The following is a 20,354-nucleotide window of genomic DNA, read 5'->3' on the forward strand; positions in this document are numbered from 1 at the left end:
TTTCAAAATTCTACAGAAGTACGAGCCTTTTGGGGAAGGACGCCTTACGTGGTGTATCATTGGTCCTCAGTGCATTAAGACCCTGGCACTCAGCATTGTAACGGCGTTGTAACCACTCCCATTATTCCTCAAATTGGGCCTAAACGCCTGATGGGTTGCACAAGTTACGCCCATAGTGCGTCCCCATCTGCACCTACGATCATGATGGACTTTCCATGGAACCCGAAATCCAGCACGGTAGCCAGCCCGTTGTGGTGGGGTCGTCATGTACCCTCTAGGTTGTAGCCCCCTGACAACACAGGGATCGTACTGCCGATACCTGAGCTGTACCCTCCACACGTCGGCCAAGGAGTAGATGCCCGTCTCCTTGGGGCATCGGGACTCCCGGCAACGGTCATCCTGCCAGGTGGCCCTTGCTGAGGCTGGGCGGCGCCCGTGGGGAGAGCCCCTGGTCGGAGTGGGTGGTATCGGGGCGGACGTTTCGCACATGAAACGTCAACATGTATCAGGTCGCTCTGCGGCCGAGTCTTTTAAAAAGAAAGGTACTGTCTCTGGTTCTGGTTCTCCTGCCCTTTCCCCCTTGGCCGCTCCCTGGGAGGAAGGACAGGCCTGCCGGCTTGGGGCGAAGTACTTCCCCCACTCTTTAGTCTGTTCTTGGAGTGATGGGGGGACGTTCGCCACCTCTAAGCCCATGTTCTTTGTCCAGCACATTGAGGACATCTTTGGGAAAATCGAGGCTCTCAGTAAAATGCGTTCGGGATCCGTTCTTATAAAGACCACCTCTGCCACACAGTGGCGGCGCTCCAGGCGTGCGACCGACTAGGGGACATCCCAGTGTCTATTGTGCCGCATCTGGCTCTGAATAGGACGCAGGGGGCTATTTTTCATCGGGACCTCCTGCTGCAATCTGATGAGGAGCTCAGGGCCAACCTGGAGCACCGAGGCGTGCATTTCGTCCGGCGAGTTCAGCGCAGCCCCAAAGACCGTCGCATCGACACCGGAGCCTTTATCCTCGCCTTTGAGGGGGACGTTCTCCCATAGAAGGTACAGGTGATGTGCTACCGTTGCGACGTGTGGCCTTACGTCCCGCCTCCTATGCGCTGCTTTCGGTGTTTGCGCTTTGGGCACATGTCGTCACGGTGTGAGGCTGAGCCCCTTTGTGGCGATTGTGGACATCCTCTTCGTGAGGAACATACATGCACCCTACCACCTCGGTGCATCAATTGTCCTGGCATCCACTCGCCTAGATCTTTAGACTGCCCCGCGTATCAGAAGGAGAAGAAGATTCAAGAATTAAAAACTTTGGATCGTCTCTCTTATTCTGAGGCCAGGAAGAAGTATGACCGCCTCCATCCCGTGACGTTGACAACTTCGTTTGCCTCAGCCATGTCCACTCCTTCCACAGTATCCTCACCCCTATCCACCCTCCACCTCCTCACCCCATCTGGGGTCTATGCCTCCACCTCCCAAATCCCTCCCTTCCCAATCCTCCTCGCTCGTGGCCCCTGCCCCCTCTGCCCCGGGGGCCACCCTTCCTCCTCCTCCCCCTCCCCACCTGAGAAGCAATCCTCTTCTCAGGCATCCATCGGGGAAACGTCCCGGACCCCGGCTTCCGAGGTCCGCCGTTCCAAAACGGACCGTGCGCGTGAGGACCTTCTTCGGGTCCAGCCCACCATCCCCGTGCGTCATCGGCCTTCCAAGAAGGAAAGAAGAAATCCTTACCCCCCTCTCCACCCCGGCGCGTTTCGTCTGACGCTCCATCCGTGAGTCGCTGCTCCCGGCCGTCCTCAGTTTCGCCGGGACACTCTGCTGCCAGGTGCTCGAATGGCCTCTTGTTGGCGAATGATGCTGGCCCTCCTACGCAACCCGGGAAAGCGGCCGCCGCTGGCGATGATTCGATGGAACAGGATCCGCCTCCCGCCGGTTGTACCGTTGTTCCCTCGACACCTGGCCCTCCGCGGCCGTCGAGGTCACCAGCTCTTCACCCATTTCGTTCGCCCTCTTTTCTGACTAGCGATGGCTTTGTTACATTGGAACATAAGAGGTATTCAATCTAATCGGGAGGAATTACAACTGCTCCTCCGCCTGCACTGTCCGCTCGTCCTTGGTCTCCAGGAAACCAAGTTGTGCCCAACTGACCGTATTGCTTTTACCCACTATACCTCGGAGCGGTCTGACCTCACCCCTGTGGACGGTATTCCAGCTCATGGTGGGGTCATGTTGCTCGTTCGGGACGATGTCTATTACCATCCCCTCCCATTGACCACCCCACTCGAAGCAATAGCTGTCCGTATTATTGTTTCTGCCTTTACTTTTTCTGTTTGTACCGTCTACACTCCATCGTCATCCGCAGTTAGTTGGGCTGACATGATGCAACTGATTGTTCAGCTTCCTCCGCCGTTTTTATTGTTTGGCGACTTCAATGCCCATCACCCCCTTTGGGGCTCTCCTGCATCCTGTCAGAGAGGCTCCCTCTTGGCGGATGTCTTCAACCATCTCAATCTTGTCTGCCTCAATACCGGCGCCCCGACTTTCCTCTCGGGCTCTACTCATACCTACTCCCACTTGGACCTCTCGATCTGTTCTACCACTCTTGCCCGTTGGTCCGAGTGGTATGTCCTTTCTGACACCTATTTGAGCGACCACTTCCCCTGTGTCGTTCGTCTCCTGCACCACACCCCATCCCCACGTCCTTCGAGCTGGAACATACCGAAGGCTGACGGGACTTTACTCCTCCCTGGCGACCTTTCTGGACCACGATTTTCTCAGTTGTGACAGTCAGGTCGAATACCTCACGGCTGTTATCATCAATGCTGCCGAACGTTCCATTCCTCATACTGCCTCTTCTTCACGTCGCGTTTCTGTCCCCTGGTGGAATGAGGCTTGTCGAGTCGCTATCCGTGCTCGACGACGTGCTTTACGCACCTTTCGCTGCCATCCTACGTTGGCGAATTGTATTGGGTACAAACGACTCCGAGCGCAATGCCGTAGAGTCATCAAAGACAGCAAAAAAGCTTGTTGGGCCTCTTTCACCAGCTCCTTTAACAGTTTTACTCCCTCTTCTGTCGTCTGGGGTGGCCTGCGCCGGCTGTCGGGCATTAAGGTTCACTCCTCGGTACCTAGCCTGACTTCAGGTGGTGAGGTCCTTTTTGATCCTGTGGATATCTCCAACGCCTTCGGCCGCTTTTTCGCGGAGGTTTCAAGCTCCGCCTATTACCACCCTGCCTTCCTTCCCAGGAAAGAGGCAGAAGAGGCTCGGCGACCTTCCTTCCACTCGCTGAATCTGGAAAATTATAATGTCCCCTTTACTATGCGGGAACTCGAACGTGCACTTGCACTGTCCCGGTCCTCTGCTCCGGGGCCAGATGCCATTCACGTTCAGATGCTGGCACACCTTTCTCCGGCAGGCAAAAGCTTCCTTCTTCGTACCTACAATCGCGTCTGGACCAAAGGTCAAGTCCCCATGCGTTGGCGTGACGCCGTCGTTGTTCCTATACCCAAACCTGGGAAGGATAGACACCTTCCTTCCAGTTACTGCCCCATTTCTCTTACAAGCTGTGTCTGTAAGGTGAGGGAGCACATGGTTAACGCTTGGTTAGTTTGGATTCTTGAATCTCGACGGCTACCATTGTTGTACCAATGTTCAATATGGCTTTCGTCGCCGCCGCTCCGCTGTTGACCACCTTGTGACCTTGTCGACATTCATCATGGACAACTTTTTGCGAAAGCGCCAAACGGTCGCCGTTTTCTTCGATTTGGAGAAGGCTTATGATACCTGTTGGAGAGGAGGTATCCTCCGCACTATGCACAGGTGGGGTCTACGCGGTCGCCTGCCCCTTTTTATTGATTCCTTTTTAACAGATCGAAAGTTTGGGGTACGTGTGGGTTCCGTATTGTCCGACGTCTTCCTCCAGGAGAACGGAGTGCCTCATGGCTCCGTCTTGAGCGTAGCTCCTTTTGCCATATCGATCAATCCAATTATGGATTGCATTCCACCTAATGTCTCAGGCTCTCTTTTTGTCGATGACTTCGCGATCTACTGCAGTGCCCAGCGAATATGCCTCCTGGAGCGCTGCCTTCAGTGTTGTCTCGACAGCCTATACTCATGGAGTGTGGCAAATGGCTTCCGGTTCTCTGAAGAGAAAACGGTTTGCATCAACTTTTGGCGATATAAAGCGTTCCTTCCGCCATCCTTACATCTCGGTCCCGTTGTTCTCCCATTCGTGGAAACAACTAAGTTTCTAGGGCTCACACTGGACAGGAAACTTTGTTGGTCTCCGCACGTCTCTTATTTGGCTGCTCGTTGTACACGTTCCCTTAATGTCCTCAGAGTTCTTAGTGGTTCATCTTGGGGAGCGGATCGCACTGTCCTGCTCCGCTTGTATCGGTCCATAGTCTGATCAAAGCTGGATTATGGGAGCCTCGTCTACTCGTCTGCTCGGCCATCCCTCTTATGCCGTCTCAACTCTATCCACCATAGGGGGTTACGTCTTGCGACCGGAGCTTTCTACACTAGTCCCGTCGAGAGTCTTTATGCTGAAGCTGCCGAATTACCATTGACCTACCGGCGCGACGTACTGCTTTGTCGGTATGCCTGCCAGCTGTTGTCAATGCCCGACCACCCCTCTTATCAGTCCTTCTTCACCGATTCTCTCGACCGTCAGTATGGGTTGTATGTGTCTGCCCTGCTGCCCCCTGGAGTCCGCTTTCGTCACCTGCTTCGACAATTGGATTTTGCCCTCCCTACCACCTTCAGAGAGCCCGACACCACCTTGGCTCCAGGCTCCGGTTCATATTATCTCGACCTCAGCTCGCTCCCGAAGGAGGGTACTCCAGCTGCAGTGTATTGCTCACGGTTTGTCGAACTTCGTACGCGACTAGCTAGTCACACTTTTATTTACACCGCTGGCTCCAAAACTGACGATGGTGTCGGCTGTGCCTTTGTCGTCGGGGCCGTCACCTTTAAATACCGGCTCCTCGACCACTGTTCCAGCTTTACGGCCGAGCTTTTTGCTCTCCATCAGGCCGTTCAGTATGCCCGCCGCCACCGCCATTCATCGTATGTACTCTGCTCTGATTCACTCAGTGATCTTCAGAGCCTTGGAGCTCCATATCCAGTCCATCCCTTGGTGCAACGGATCCAGCAGTCCCTCCATTCTTTCGCTGAGGGTGGCTCTCCTGTCAGCTTTCTGTGGGTTCCCGGCCATGTAGGAGTGCCTGGGAATGAGGCTGCTGATGCTGCAGTCCTCCTGCCTCGGCCAGCCTCCCATTGTGTCCTGTCATCTTACGTTAGTGGGGTTGTTTGTAAGAGTCTTGTATCATTGTGGTGGGATACTTGGTCCTCACTTCAAGGAAGCAAGCTCTGGGCAGTAAAACTGTTCCCAACTGCTTGGACAACCTCCTCCCGACCATCTCGGCGAGAAGAGGTCCTTCTGACCAGGTTGCGGATTGGGCATTGCCGGTTTAGCCACCGCTACCTGCGTTCCGGTGACCCAGCCCCGCAGTGCCCTTGTGGTTATGCATTAACATTGCGCCATGTCGTGTCCCCGTTTTAGTCAATCTCGTGTTGTCCTGTCTCTGCCATCTACTTTACAGGATATTTTAGCTGATGACGCTCGAGCAGCTGCTCGTGTTCTTCGTTTCATTACTTTGTCTGGCTTCTCCAAAGACATCTTTCACTTATTTTATCTGCATCTTTGCAAGAACTTTCTGGTGTCGCCCCCCCCCCCTTGAGTTTTACTAGATTCTATGTGCTCTAACAATTGTGACTGGGCGCTAACGACCTCAGTAGCTGAGCGCCCAAAAAAAAAAAAAAAAAAAAAAAAAAACAGTGTAATTCCGATTTCTTGCAAAGCGTTACTAGTACAGTTTCTGTTGTTCGGCAGTATTCAAGAAATTTGAACTGTAGTGGTATACAGCGTGAACCAGAATACTGGCGACAGCCTGTAGTAGGTTGTTTGGGGAAACGTCCACCCCCGTTAGCGGAGTGGTCAGCGAGGCGGAATGCCACACCAAGGGGCTCGGGTTCGATTCCCGGCTGAGGCAGGAGATTTTCTCCGCTCAAGGACTGGGTGTTGGGTTATGATCATTTCATCCCCATCTCCGACGCGCAAGTCGCCCAATGTGGCGTCGAATGCAATAAGTACTTACCCGAAAGGGGGACTCCCGGCCCACAATGCCTTACGTTCATTTCCATTTTTTGAGGAAACGTTAGAGTTTTTCGATGTAAGGGACTCAAGGTCCTTAGCGACTTGTTACAAAGCTATTTCATTTCGTTTGGTTTGTTGCCCCAGTTAGCTTCTTTTCTGTACTGGACTTAGAATAGTGCACACTATTGCAAATGTCAAAAGTAAGTGTTGTGTGTCTCGTCTGCATACAAAGTTGATCAATTCACTCACGGTGCTTGCTGTTGACAACAATAATGGCCACTTTACTCTTCGCCATCGACCGATTCTATCTCGGGCTGGGTTTTACCAGCGGTGTTAGTTCTCTGGAAACGTGATACGTACCAGTGTCGATAGGTTTAGAGATAAAAGTTGGTAGAGATGTACCTCGTGTGTGGGTTTATTGAATGATGTTATGCTCAGCTGTCAATCACAACTGATGGTTGCTGCATTACTCTTTTTCTTCCGTTGTACGTTTTAGTGACATTTATATTACAGGCTTTTCCACTGTTGTGAGGACATTTTCACAGAAATAAAACCAATTGTGGTAAGAAACGAAATAAGTCATAATTAAATCATTACTCCGAAATGAGTCATCGGAGACCAAGAGGACTGTACACCAAAATATCCAGAAAATATCTCCAGAACGACCTCCGAAGGCTAGTCGGTGGAGTTGTGGTTCATCCTATACCTGAACTTCTTTTTTATTTTTTCCCAAATCACTTAGATCGTCTAGTGGGGGCTCCGATTTCTCTGAACTTGACAGATTTAATTTTATTATTTACCTTTGTGGCTGGCTAACCTTCCTGACGCCACAGTCGTCAAAGTAACCGAAGGGCGGCAGGTCGTGTGCTCTACCTATATGTGAATTGTGCGTATTATCGTGTTTTAACTGTTTGTGTACCGTATTCTCTGAGGGGAATTTGCCGAAACGAGCGCGGGAATCCACCTGAAATCCACACTCATGCCGGTATGTGTACCTACACGCAGTCATTAATCCGCAGCACGCATTCGATCCGGCTCTGGTTCGGCTCCCTATCTAGCAACTTTGCGAGCTGCGCCGAACAATGTAGTGGAGCAGAAAGGATTTTGTTGTGATAGGAGCAGCTGTTTCTGCCATGTTGTTCAGCGAAGACGGTTAAGGTCGAGGATAGCTACGAGGGACAGTGTAAGTTCATAAGACACTAGAGAAGGCACAGGGATATAGGAATCTCTGTGCTTGTCTGCACGCGGACAGGGTAGCTGTGCATATAATGATGAAATGTGGCTAAGGAGTAGAACACCTCAAACATAATGAACACACACATTCGTAACCGGTTTCAGAGGCCACGAGCTTTCCTGAGAAATATCTTCTAGAATGACATCACTGTAATCTATAACTGGAAGTGTTTGTACACGTTTATTTTTCAGTTCAAGAGGGAAGAGCTTTTTACGTGATCGGGCCAGCTTAGATCTTCATCATTATTACTCCTAGACTCTTTGCTCAAGGAGAGAAAATATTTGTCCCATTTATGGTTAAAGAAGGTAGAGATTCCCAACGTTTCGGGCTAATGAGCCTGGAATGACTAACCACTACCCCTCGGGTTTTGGATAGGTTGAACTTTAACCTTGCATACTGCTCCGATTTTGATATTGCACACCGTTCGGCATTGATATTCTCAACAGCTGTCTTCAGGTTTATCGGTTTTGCACTCAGAAAAAAACTGCAAGTCATCGCCGTACATGGGATATTTGCTGTAGCGCAAATTTGATCACTCATCATTTACGTACACTCAAGAGTATAGGACCTAATGCGGAACCCTGCGGGACTCTTGATAATACGTACCTTCATTGTGAATTTACAGCACCGAACATGAATCATTGCTAGTGAGAAGTCACGTTAGAGCGAAACTCTTGGACTTGGCGAGAAATTTAGGCTGCTAAGTTCGGCTCGTAAAATGTCAATCTCTTAGCTGAAGTCTAAGAAGCAGTGGAGTTAACTCTCGTGCATCCATGAAAGGTTCAGGTCATCTGCTCTTATCTTTATTAAGGCGATGTTTACGGGAGCCCGGTTGGCATTTGTCTAGTAGGTTGTTTGTAATCGTAATTAAGTAGTTTGTTAGTTGGTCGTCGACTATATATTCCAGTGCCTCGGACAAAGCAGGAAGAATGAAAATAGATCGGTGATACGAAGGTGTGGTAGTAATGTCCTTTTTAGGTAATGGCTTAAGTAGTCCCCGTTTCCAGGCCTCAGGGAAAACATTTGTAGTTAAGGAGTGGTTGAAGGTATGTTACACTGAGCAGTATTTGGTCAATAATAAGCTTCATCTTCTGGAATGTGATGCCATCGTGTCCAGTAGATGTTGATCTGATACACGTGATGGCGTTTCTGACGGAGCTGTAAGTAACATGCTTTAGATAGACTTTTTCATGGTTACAGTCGTTTACACCCATGCAGTAATAAATCTCTATTTAGTTTGTGGTTCAGATGTGATTGTAAGTAATGTATAGAATCGGTTCAGTTCCTCGGCTAGCACAACAGCTGCAGCTGTTAGTTTGCCTATACCAAGACCGCTCAGGTTTTTCCACAGAACAGCTGGTCTATTTCTGTTGTCGGTTATTCTATTGGCATGCTTGAGTTTTGCATTTCTCACAGCTTGATTGATTCTGTTCCGCTTCTGCTTGTAAGTAATAAGATTCTAAGGTGTGCGGCCTCTAGTTTGCACTTCCGATGTGCAGCATCTCTGAGATCCATGAGCTTCAGTTAAGCAAGGTGCAGGTTTCCTTCTTCCTTTTCCGGTCTTCAGGAGGGCATACGAGTATTTGTCATATAGTTCAGTAAGTTTGTTAGTAAACTCATGAAATTTTGCTTTTATGTCTGACGATGGAGTAGAAGATGGCCTCTACACTATTCTTGAACCTCAGTTGCAAGTTCAGATAAATTAATTCGTTTCAAGGCTCGATTTCTTTCTGGGACATAAATTAATTTGTTTCAAGGCTCGATTTCTTTCTGAGACACTCTAGGGAGAACGTAAAGAAAATTATGTCATGGGCAGACGTTGCAGGCACTGATATTTGAAAGGTACGAATTACTCTGTTTTCGATTTCGTTGCAAATATTTTTATGAGAGAGTGACTACTGTTCTTATGATAGGCAGGAGAAAGATGAAGTAGCGACACGTTTGAAGAAGAACGCATCCGGTTAAAAATGATGATCAGTCACATAGTTTTGGAATCACAGCCAGCCTAATTCTCAAGTGATCATTCTTGAAATCAGCCGAGAAGTCATGCAGCAACGTTGTATTATCAGCGCACGCACTGTAAGATTGCGTAGGAATATGACATACCATGGTCAGTGTGCGTCGCATTCCTATTCAGTCTTGGTCCGCGAGGAGTGAAAGGGCCAAGATGCAGCTTGACAGCTTGGTTGATTACAAGAACACTTGCGGATGCAAGAGAAATAAAGCGAATGACAGCATGATAGGACAGGAGAGAAATAAAAGATCCGATGATAGGGCGGTAGTCACTGATTGAGAGAACTGGAAAGCGACCATGAGAGAGGGAAGAATGATTAAAAAGTGGAATAGAGAAATATGCAAGTCTTCTTCTTCTTCTTTTGCGAGTGCCTTTGTCCCGCATTTTGCGCAGGGTCGGCATGGGTAAGGTCGGATTTGGCATGGTTAGTGTTAAGGGATGGCCAGATGCCAGATAGAGAAATGTGCAAGTGAAAAGGAGAAAGGAAGAAAAAGCTGAATGATTTTTCTGTTTTACTTGTCGATGTCTGTGCACTCCCACGATACCGACCAGAGCGCGTGTGAGACTGTCAGCCTGGATGCCACGGAAGCCGAACCGTTCCCGCAGATTCGGGGCCAGCGGACGCTGACCCTCAGCCGTGGCTGCCGCTGCGGCGAGTCTACTTGTCTGACGCCGCCTCAGGACGCCGTCTGGGGCGCAGGTCAAGTGCAAAGGCGACCCACGATCCTCAACAGCTGTCCAAGTAAGGCGCGCGGCACGACAAGCGGTTTCGCTTAGACAATTCATCGGAGTTAATTGCAGTGACCTTTGTAATTGGCAAACCACGGCAAAAACAAAACTTGCCCTATCATAGCACTCAGGCGTAACTTTGGAGGTCCGTTAGCATTTACGCTAACATCGTTGATCACGGATCCTTAAAATGACAAGTCAGGCACTAGTTTCATTGGAGAGAAATAATCTACAAGAAAGGCATCTTTGAGAACATGTATGTAAAGTTAAAACTCGCGGACGGATCAGGACTCGAAGGGGACATTGCCCACTGACACACGGTTTCTTCTGTGACGAAAGGAAACACCACCGTGTGAAATATCCTCAACACGAGTGTCGATGCATCTTATTTAAATTGTATTGGCTGATCTGAGGGCTAATCTGTCTTTCATAAGAGTTGCCATTTTGCACTGAGGTCACAAAAGTCGGGATAGCGATATGCACATATGCAGATGGCGGTAGTTCGTGTCTTCTTTTCTTTTTATTGTTTGTTATTTAAGTCATCAGTCTTCTGACTGGTTTGATGCGGCCCACCACGAACTCCTCTCCTGTCCCAACCTCTTCATCTAAGATTAGCACTTGCAACCTACCCTCAAGTATTTGCTGGATGTACTCCAGTCTCTGTCTCCCTCTACGGGTTTTGCCCTCTACAGCTCCCACGAGCACCATGGAAGTCATTTCCTGAACTCTTATCAGATGTGCTACCATCCTGTCCCTTCTTCTTGTCAGTGTTTTCCACACATTCCTTTCCTCTCCGATTCTGCGCAGAACCTCCTGACCGTATCAGTCCACCTAACTTTCAATGTTCGCCTGCAGCACCACATCTCAAGTACTTCGATTCTCTTCCGTTCCGATTTTCCAAGAGTCCATGTTTCAGTGCCGCACCACACTGTGATGCACGCGTACATTCTCAGAAAATTATTTTTCAAATAAAGACCTACGTTTGATACTACTAGACTTTTCTTGGCCAGGAAGGCCCTTTTTACAGTGCCAGTCTGCTTTTGATATCCTCCTTGCTCCGTCCGTCATTGGTTATTTTGCTGCCTAGGTAGCAGAATTCCTTTACTGTATCTACCTCGTGACCATCAATCGTGATATTAAGTTCCTCGCTGTTCTCATTTATGTTACTTCTCATTACTTCCGTCTTTCTTCGATTTACTCTCAATCTACATTCTGTACTCATTAGACCGTTCATTCCACTCAGCAGATCATGCAATTTTTCTTCACTTTCACTCAGGATAGCAATGTCATCAGCGAATCGTATCACTGATATCCTTTCACCTTGAATTTTAATTCCACTCAAGAATCTTTCTTTTATTTCCATCATTGCTTTCGATGTACAGATTGATCAGTACGGACGAAAAAATACATCCCTGTCTTACAACCTTTGCAACTACGAGCATTTCGCTGTTGGTCGTCCATTCTTATTATTCCCTCTTGGCTCTTGTACGTATTGTCCATTAGCCATCTCTTCCTGTAGTTTACCTATATTTTTCTCACAATTTCCTACATCTTGCACCATTTTAGATTGTCGAACGCTTTTTCTAGGTTGACAAATCCTGTGAACGTGTCTTTATTTTTCTTTAGTCTAACTTCCATTATTAACCGCAACGTCATAATTGTCACTCTGGTGCCCTTACGTCTCCTAAACCCAAACCGATCATCATGTAACACATCCTCAACTTTCTTTTCCATTCTTTTGTATAAAATTCTTGCCAGCAACTTGGATGTATGAGCTGTTAAGCTGATTGTGCGTTAAATTTTCGTACTTGTGAGCTCTTGCACTCTTCAGAATTGTGGGGATGATGTTTCTCCGAAAGTTAGGTAGTATGTCGCGAGATTCATTCATTCTACACACCAATGCGAGTAGTTTTTTGTTGCTACATTCCCCAGTGATTTTAGAAATTCTGACGGCATATTATCATACCCTTCTGTCTTATTTGATCTTAAGTTCTCCATAGCCCTCATAAATTCCAATATTGGACCCCTCTACTCCTGTTTCTCCTGTCACATCTGACTAATGTTGCCCCTTGTAGAGGCCTTCAGTGTACTCTTTCCACCTATCCGCTCTCCTCTGCATTTAACAGTGGAATTCCCATTACACTCTTAATGTTACCACCCTTGCCTATAATTTCACAGAAGTTTGTTTTTACCTTCCTGTATGCTGAGTCAGTCATTCCGACAATCATTTCTTTTTTATTTATTCTCATTTTTCATGCAGGTATTTCGTTTTACACTACTGGCCATTAAAATTGCTGCACCAAGAACATGACGTGCTACAAACGCGAAATTTAACCGACAGGAAAAAGATGCCGTGATATGCAAATGTTTAGCTTTTCAGAGCATTCACACAAGGTTGGCACCGGTGGCGACACCTACAACGTGCTGATATGAGGAAAGTTTACAAGCGATTTCTCATACACAAACAGCAGTTGACCGGCGTTGCCTGGTGAAACGTTGTTGTGATGCCTCTTGTAAGGAGGAGAAATGTGTACCATCACGTTTCCGACTTTGATAAAGGTCGGATTGTAGCCTATCGCGATTGCGGTTTATCGTATCGTGACATTGCTGCTCGCGTTGGTCGAGATCCAATGACTGTTAGCAGAATATGGAATCGGTGGGTTCAGGCGGGTAATACGGAACGCCGTGCTGGATTCCAACGGCCTCGTATCACTAGCAGTCGAGATGACACGCATCTTATCCGCATGGCTGTAACGGATCGTGCAGCCACGTCTCAGGGATCGAGTCAATAGATGGGGACGTTTGCAAGACAACAACCGTCTGCACGAACAGTTCGACGACGTTTACAGCAGCATGGACTATCAACTCGGAGGCATGGCTGCGGTTACCCTTGAAGCTGCATCACAGACAGGAGCGCCTGCGATGGTGTACTCAACGACTAACCTGGGTGCACGAATGGCAAAACGTCAATTTTCCGGATAAATCCAGGCTGTGTTTACAGCATCATGATGGTCGCATCCGTGTTTGGCGACATCGCGGTGAACGCACATTGGAAGCGTGTATTCGTGTTCGCCATACTGGCGTATCACCCGGCGTGATGGTATGGGGTGCCATTGGTTACACGTCTCTCCCACCTCTTGTTCGTATTGACGGCGCTTTGAACAGTGGGCGTTACATTTCAGATGTGTTACGACGCGTGGGTCTACCATCATTCGATCCCTGCGAAACCCTACATTTCAGAAGGATAATACACGACCGCATGTTGCAGGTCCTGTACGTGCCTTTCTGGATACAGAAAATGTTAGACTGCTGCTCTGGCCAGCACATTCTCCATATCTCTTACCATTTGAGAACGCCTGCTCAATGGTGGCCGGGCAACTGGCTCGTCACAATACGCCAGTCACTACTCTTGATGCACTGTGGTACCGTGTTGAAGCTGCATGGACAGTTGTACCTGTACACGCCATCCAAGCTCTGAGTCAATGCCCAGGCGTATCAAGCCCGCTATTACGGCCAGAGGTGATTGTTCTGGGTAGTGATTTCTCAGGATCTATGCACCCAAATTGCGTGAAAATGTTATCACATGCCAGTTCTAGTACAATTATATTTGTCCAATTAATACCCGTTTATCATTTGCATTTCTTGGTGTAGCAATTTTAATGGCCAGTAGTGTAACTTCCCTGATTTTCCTATTTATTTCATTCCTCAGCAACTTATCTTTCCGTATTCCTGAATTTCCTTTATCATTTTCGTATTTCCTTCTTTCATCGATTAATTGAAGTATTTCTTCTGTTACCCAGGGCAGCGCGGAATGGCCGCGTGGTTTGAGGTCCTATGACACGGACTGCGCAGCACCTCCTGCCGGAGGTTCGTGTCCTCCCTTGGGCATGGGTGTGTGTTGTTCTTAGCATATGTTAGTTTAAGTAGTGTGTAAGTCTATGGACCGATGACCTAAGAAGTTTGGTCCCTTCGGAATTAATTTACATTTTTTATTTACCCAGGGTTTCTTCGCAGTTACCTTCTTTGTACCTATGTTTCTTTCCAGCTTCTGTTGTTTACCTTTTTAGAGACGTCAATTCCTCTTGAACTGTACTGTCTATTGTGCTATTCTTTAGTGCTGTATCTACAGCCTTAGAGAACTTCAAGCGTATCTCGTCATTCCTTAGTGCTTCCGTATCCCACTTCTTTGCGTAATGATTCTTCCTGGCTAATCTCTTAAATTTCAGCCTACTATTCATCACTACTGTATTATGATCCGAGTTTATATCTGCTCCTGGGGACTCCTTACGATCCAGTACCTAATTTCGGTATCTGTCTGTCCATGGTGTTATTTAACTGAAATCTTCCGGTATCATCACCCATATTCTCCTGTATAATTTTCTTCTACTCCTTCCCTACAACTGCTCTCCAGTCTCCCATTAGTATTAAGTATTCGTCTTCATTTAAGTACCATATTACCCTTTCAATATCCCTATATAGGCGCTACAGTCTGGAACCGCGCGACCGCTACGGTCGCAGGTTCGAATCCTGCCTCGAGCATGGATGCGTGTGAAGTCCTTAGGTTAGTTTGGTTTGTCATCTTGTGTCTCACTGCACGACCGACCAACAGATCGATCCAACCGGACTGAAGGTCGATCCGAACGACAGACATCCTGGCACTCCAGACGGCAGACCGACATTGACTAAGCGATCACTCGGTCGGACCCACCCCTGCAGAGGAAACGTGCCCTGAGGCTAACCGACATCCCTGCCCCGGGAAGAGAACGACCTACCGATCAATCCAACCGCCAATGTCCATTTCCTGAAGAAACTCGAGCAGAGTGGCGGCCCAACACATACTAGCACTCCGGACGACAGACAGACAGACACTGACTGCCCCACACTGACCCGGCTGACCAACCGACTCGCTGAGACTGACACTCTCCCCAGATTCACTCCGACTGACCGACTGACGAGCTCATAACGCCCCTGAAATGCACGTGAACAGGCAACTTTTCCCCTTTCCCACCAGAGGGAGACACCAAAGCTGCGATTGCCACAGCGGCGCCACCGCCAGAAACGGAGAGCGACTACTTTACACTACGCGCTGTGGTGCGCTCTTCAAAACAGCAAATTTTACCACGGCTAAATTACATATCCGAAATATAATTCAGGATGGTTCGCTATAAAGGGCAACAAAACGAGGCGTAGAATATCGTCGACGTACAGCTGTGCTGTAAGGGTGCTGCGGATGACAGCCAAAGGGGTCCTGCTATGAAACGAAATAGCCACTTAGCCCATTACTCCTGATCGTACGGGCAGCGTGCGGCAGTCGAACTGTTATCATGCCGCTGTCCGGGCTGCCTCCGGACACGTCTTCGGCCTGGAATCTCATTGACTAGAGAATGTCTTCAGTGATGAGTCTCGCTTCGAACTGAGCGAAGACGCGTCTGGAGACTTCCCGGATAGCGGTGGGATAGCAACATGTTTGTCGCCCGCCATGCGGCTAGAAATCCAGGACTGCTGGTTTGAGGTGGCATTTCATTTCATAACAGGACCTCTCTGGTTGTTATCCGCGGCACCCTTACAACACAGTAGTACGTCAACGATATTCTACGCCCCGTTTTGTTGCCCTTCATGGCAAGCCAAGCTGAGCTCACATTTCAACAAGACAATAGCCGCCCACACATGGGAGAACTTCTAGTGCTTGTCTTCGTGTTTGTTTTGCCCTACCTTGGCCACCAAAGTCGCTTCGATTGCCAGTTGGATAGGTCTTATTTTTTGTGTGTGTTCTGAAGTCTTAAATAACGCTGACAGAATGTAAATGGGCCTCTACTCAGAAGCGCACGGCTGCTACGTTCGCAGGTTCGAATCCTGCCTCAGGCATCGATGTGTGTGATGTCCTTAGGTTAGTTAGGTTTAAGTAGTTCTATGGGACTGATGACCTCAGATGTTAAATCCCATTGTACGTAGAGCCATTTTAACCATTTTTGATCCATTATTAGGGGCAGTGATGAATGGATGAGGAAACTGATCATTTGTAATATTGTCAATTGCTGCAGCTGCCGAAAGAATTCGCGCGATTGGCTTTTTCTGTTGAGGCTTACCATCGGCAGAAAAAAAATTTCGTTTTCACTGGCTAATAATGCTAATCGAAGGTTTGCGACTTTTTGCGTTGGTCAGCTAGAGATGTAGGCGTGGCGAAAGGCTCATTTGGATACTCAACAAGAACTAGAGGTTCAGTTAACGCGGAGAGCTGCGAAAGTCCTCAGTCACTTAACTATTTGTAAATTTGTAGACAGTATTCGTAAATACCACTGACTGTGCATGCAAAATTTTATCATTGTACGACACATAGTTTAGGAGGTATGACGTCATAAACAATGAGAAGCGTGAAAAACTAGCTTTTTCTTAAAACGGGGATCAAATTACGCGTATTATACTCATCCTGCATTTCATAATTAGAACACTTATCGACATCCAACAAACCTAAAAGACAATTTAGATCCCCTTCCAAACGTTTTCCGCTTACCTGCATAACGTTAAATAATTAACAGATTAGCTAATTTGTAAAGTAACCAAACGTTTGAAACTGTTTTACTTATGGGAACTGCTGCATATCTCGAATCCCCTAAAACTGCTATTGGGACAAAAATGTCCTGTCTGTAGTCGATGCATTTAGAGCTTGTTCTTAGACTATTGTATTTTAGGGGGCTGGTTTTTCTGTATAGACAGTCACTCTAATGGTTTGCTATTTTGTTTAGAATTAAAATATTAAGTACAATCAAAAATACAGTTTTCTTTATAATATTTTCGTGTAAGAAAATAAAACTTCAATATTTTGTTAATATGTGTCCGTATCAACTTCTTATCAACACTTAAGTGCCTGGCAGAGGATTCATAATTCTCCAATTCTCGAACAGCGCACGGAAAAAAAACGAGCACCTATATCTTTCTGTGCGAGCTCTGATTTCCCTTATTTTATTATGATGATCGTTTCTCCCTGTTTAGGTCGGCGACAGCAGAATATTTTCCATTCGGAGAAGAAAGCTGGTGATAGAAATTTCGTGAGAAGATCCCGTCGCAACGAGAAACGCCTTTGTTTTAAATATGTCCTCCGCAAACACTATATCCGTGTCACTCTCTTGCCTATTTCTCGATATGCAAATACTTCAAAACTTTTTATAATATCAAGAATAAATTTTGTATTTTTTATAGAAATGTAGTAGTCAAAACTTTTTAGTACAAGGTGATATTCTCCACAAGTAAACAAAAACACATCATATCCAATCAGTATGTAACAATAGTTTTACATACATCTACCCCATGATACACATTATCTAAAGATAAATATTAGTCTTTGTAAGTAGATATTTTTCTTTTATGTACTATCAGGTCATCGTATACTGAGCTCTGAAATCTGCGTAGACATAGGAAACAGTAATAAAAAAAACTCTTGCTAACTGATTTGCTCATACGATGCACGTTTGTGTAACTCATTTAACTTCTCTTGGTGTGGGTTCGCAGAATTTTTTAAAGAGCATCATATTCCCCGCTGACTATAGAAATTGTTTCTGTAGTCAACGGTGAATACTACGTTCTTAAACAAAAGTTTATGGAACTGTTCCCTTCTTCGCAAGATTTTCATACATAGCAGTGGCTGTAGCGTCCACCTACCACTGACGATTCAACGTGAATAGCTGGTGTTCTTATCATGGTTTATGTATAATCTTCGAAAAGTTCCTCCACGAGATTGAAAAAAATGGTTCAAATGGCTCTGAGCACTATGGGACTTAACATCTATGGTCATCAGTCCCCTAGAACTTAGAACTACTTAAACCTAACTAACCTAAGGACATCACACAACACCCAGTCATCCCACGAGACTGAGCAGTGCGGTCTTGTTATTTGATTGTTTGTTATTTCTCTATAGATTATCTTAACATTAATACGTGCTAAATCTAGACTATTGTAGAAAAAGTATGGACAAGTCACGGCCTCCACCAGCTTCCACTGAATACTGGCGGACCGCCGGCCGCTGGTCGAGCGGTTCTAGGCGCTTCAGTCCGGAACCGCGCGGCTGTTGCGGTCGCAGGTTCGAATCCTGCCTCGGGTATGGATGTGTGTGATGTCTTTAGGTTAGTTAGGTTTCAGTAGTAAGTCTAGGGGACTGATGACCTTAGATGTTAAGTCCCATAGTGCTTAGAGCCATTTGAACCATTTTTGAACTGGCGGACCATCTGGTCAACATCAGTAACTCCGTACTTAGTGTCACTGTAAAATGCCAATGTTTTAGCCTTTGACATGATGAGTCATTTCCAAATCATAAGTCTGGATGCAAGATACTGAGAACTATTACGTTCTCTCCTGGCTCTCTTTGATACACTGTAAGCATAATAATGTCAGTGTTGAAAACTATCGTCTTGTACAGATCCTAGTTCGTTTGCCTCGTGCACTCAGGCACTTCCTTTCTAATTTTGTTTACTATGCCAAGCAAGAGAGTCCGGTTTGTTGTCAGACAACATGCTAGTGAAAGTGAGCAAAAAGTTGTCACACGTATCACCCTTTCTTTTATTTAGGTATGGACCTACAAGTTTCTTCACTACAAAGTCACTAAGTCGTTTACTACGAGGACCAATTTCATCCTTATCAAGATATGGGAAATCGTTTAGCAAATATCTACAATTATCCAGTAATTCTGCCCTTACTTGTCATTTTTTGAAGCAATGAACTTAGTGAAGCGACATTTGAACGGAAACAACTGCTCAACGACACAAAAACTGTGTATGAATCATGAATGTACATGCTTCGAAAGATCACATTTGTCACTTTTTAGTCACTTCTTCTGTGTCGACCTCAAATCAAATATGATGATGAACCTCACGATTTCCCTGAAGCTAATGCGTGACATCACAGTCTTGTAAAAACTGAGTTCCCCACTTTCCTTTCCTGATCCACTTCTATTCTTTTGGATTCGGTGACTCCCTTAACACACAGAACAGCAACAAATGCACCGTGCTCTTCTAATGATAATAATGGCTTTCAGTGTATTTTTGAATGCGGTTGAGAATAAGTTTGTCAATAAGTAAAAGCCAAGCACTCGACAGAAACCACTGATAACACACCATATCGTATATTGAGAAGGACGAGAATTCTCTCGAAGAGCATTTAGCTATCCGAGCTCTAATATTGGTAGGGAGTACTTCCCATTTTATCTTCGTACATTCATATTTCAATTGGATGAAGGTGGGACACAGCTGGTATCTTTTTTGTTAAAAAGGAAACTCCTGCAGCTGTATTTAAGATTTTATATTTATTTGGCTGCCAGTTTCGACGGTGTGTCAGCGCCATCTTCAGACCCGTACGCTTTGATGAAATCAATTGTGTGTGGCAGAAATATTAGATGGGAATGTAGCCACTGCACACGACTCCTGGCAGCGTGATCGCAACAATGTACTGTTGCAAGAAAACCGGGCTGCAGACTGCCTCGTATCTCTACCTAGAACGAAGACCGTATGGCTCTGGCGCATCGTACCGCAGCAGCAATTTGAGCAGCCGTTGGCATCTCAGTGATCCAACTAATTGTTACAAAGCGGCTACTTCAAGGACAGCTCCGAGTCAGACACCCTGCAGCGTGCATTCCACTGACCTCAAACCACCGCCGTTGCGACTTCAGTGGTCTCAAGCAAGACATCATTGGAGGGTGAGGTTGTCCTATGAAAGCTGGTTCTGCCTCGTTGCCAGTTACGCAAAAAAGTGGTTCAAATGGCTCTGAGCACTATGGGACTTAACTTCAGAGGTCATCAGTCCCCTAGAACTTAAACTACTTAAACCTAACTAACCTAAGGACATCACACACATCCACGCCCGAGGCAGGATTCGAACCTGCGACCGTAGTGGTCGCGCGGTTCCAGACTGTAGCGCCTAGAACAGCTCGGCCACCCAGGCCGGCGTAGGATAGCACCCTGACAGCAAAATTGTAAGTCAGTCTGTTAATTCGACTTGTTGTGTTCCCATTTATGAATAGCATTCTAGGGAGTGTTTTCCCGCAGGATAACGCTCGCCCACGTACTGCTGTTGTAATCCAACGTGTTCTACAGTGTGTCGACATGTTGCCTTGGCCTACTCGACCACCACATCTGTCTCCAGGGCATCATTGGACGACAACCCCGCGTTATGCAGAAACTGTATTAACCGCTCCTGTATTGACCGACCAAGTACAACAGGCATAGAACTCCATCCCACAAAC

This window comes from Schistocerca cancellata, chromosome 9 (genome assembly GCF_023864275.1).
Source record: "Schistocerca cancellata isolate TAMUIC-IGC-003103 chromosome 9, iqSchCanc2.1, whole genome shotgun sequence".
Classification (NCBI taxonomy): Eukaryota; Metazoa; Arthropoda; class Insecta; order Orthoptera; family Acrididae; genus Schistocerca; species Schistocerca cancellata.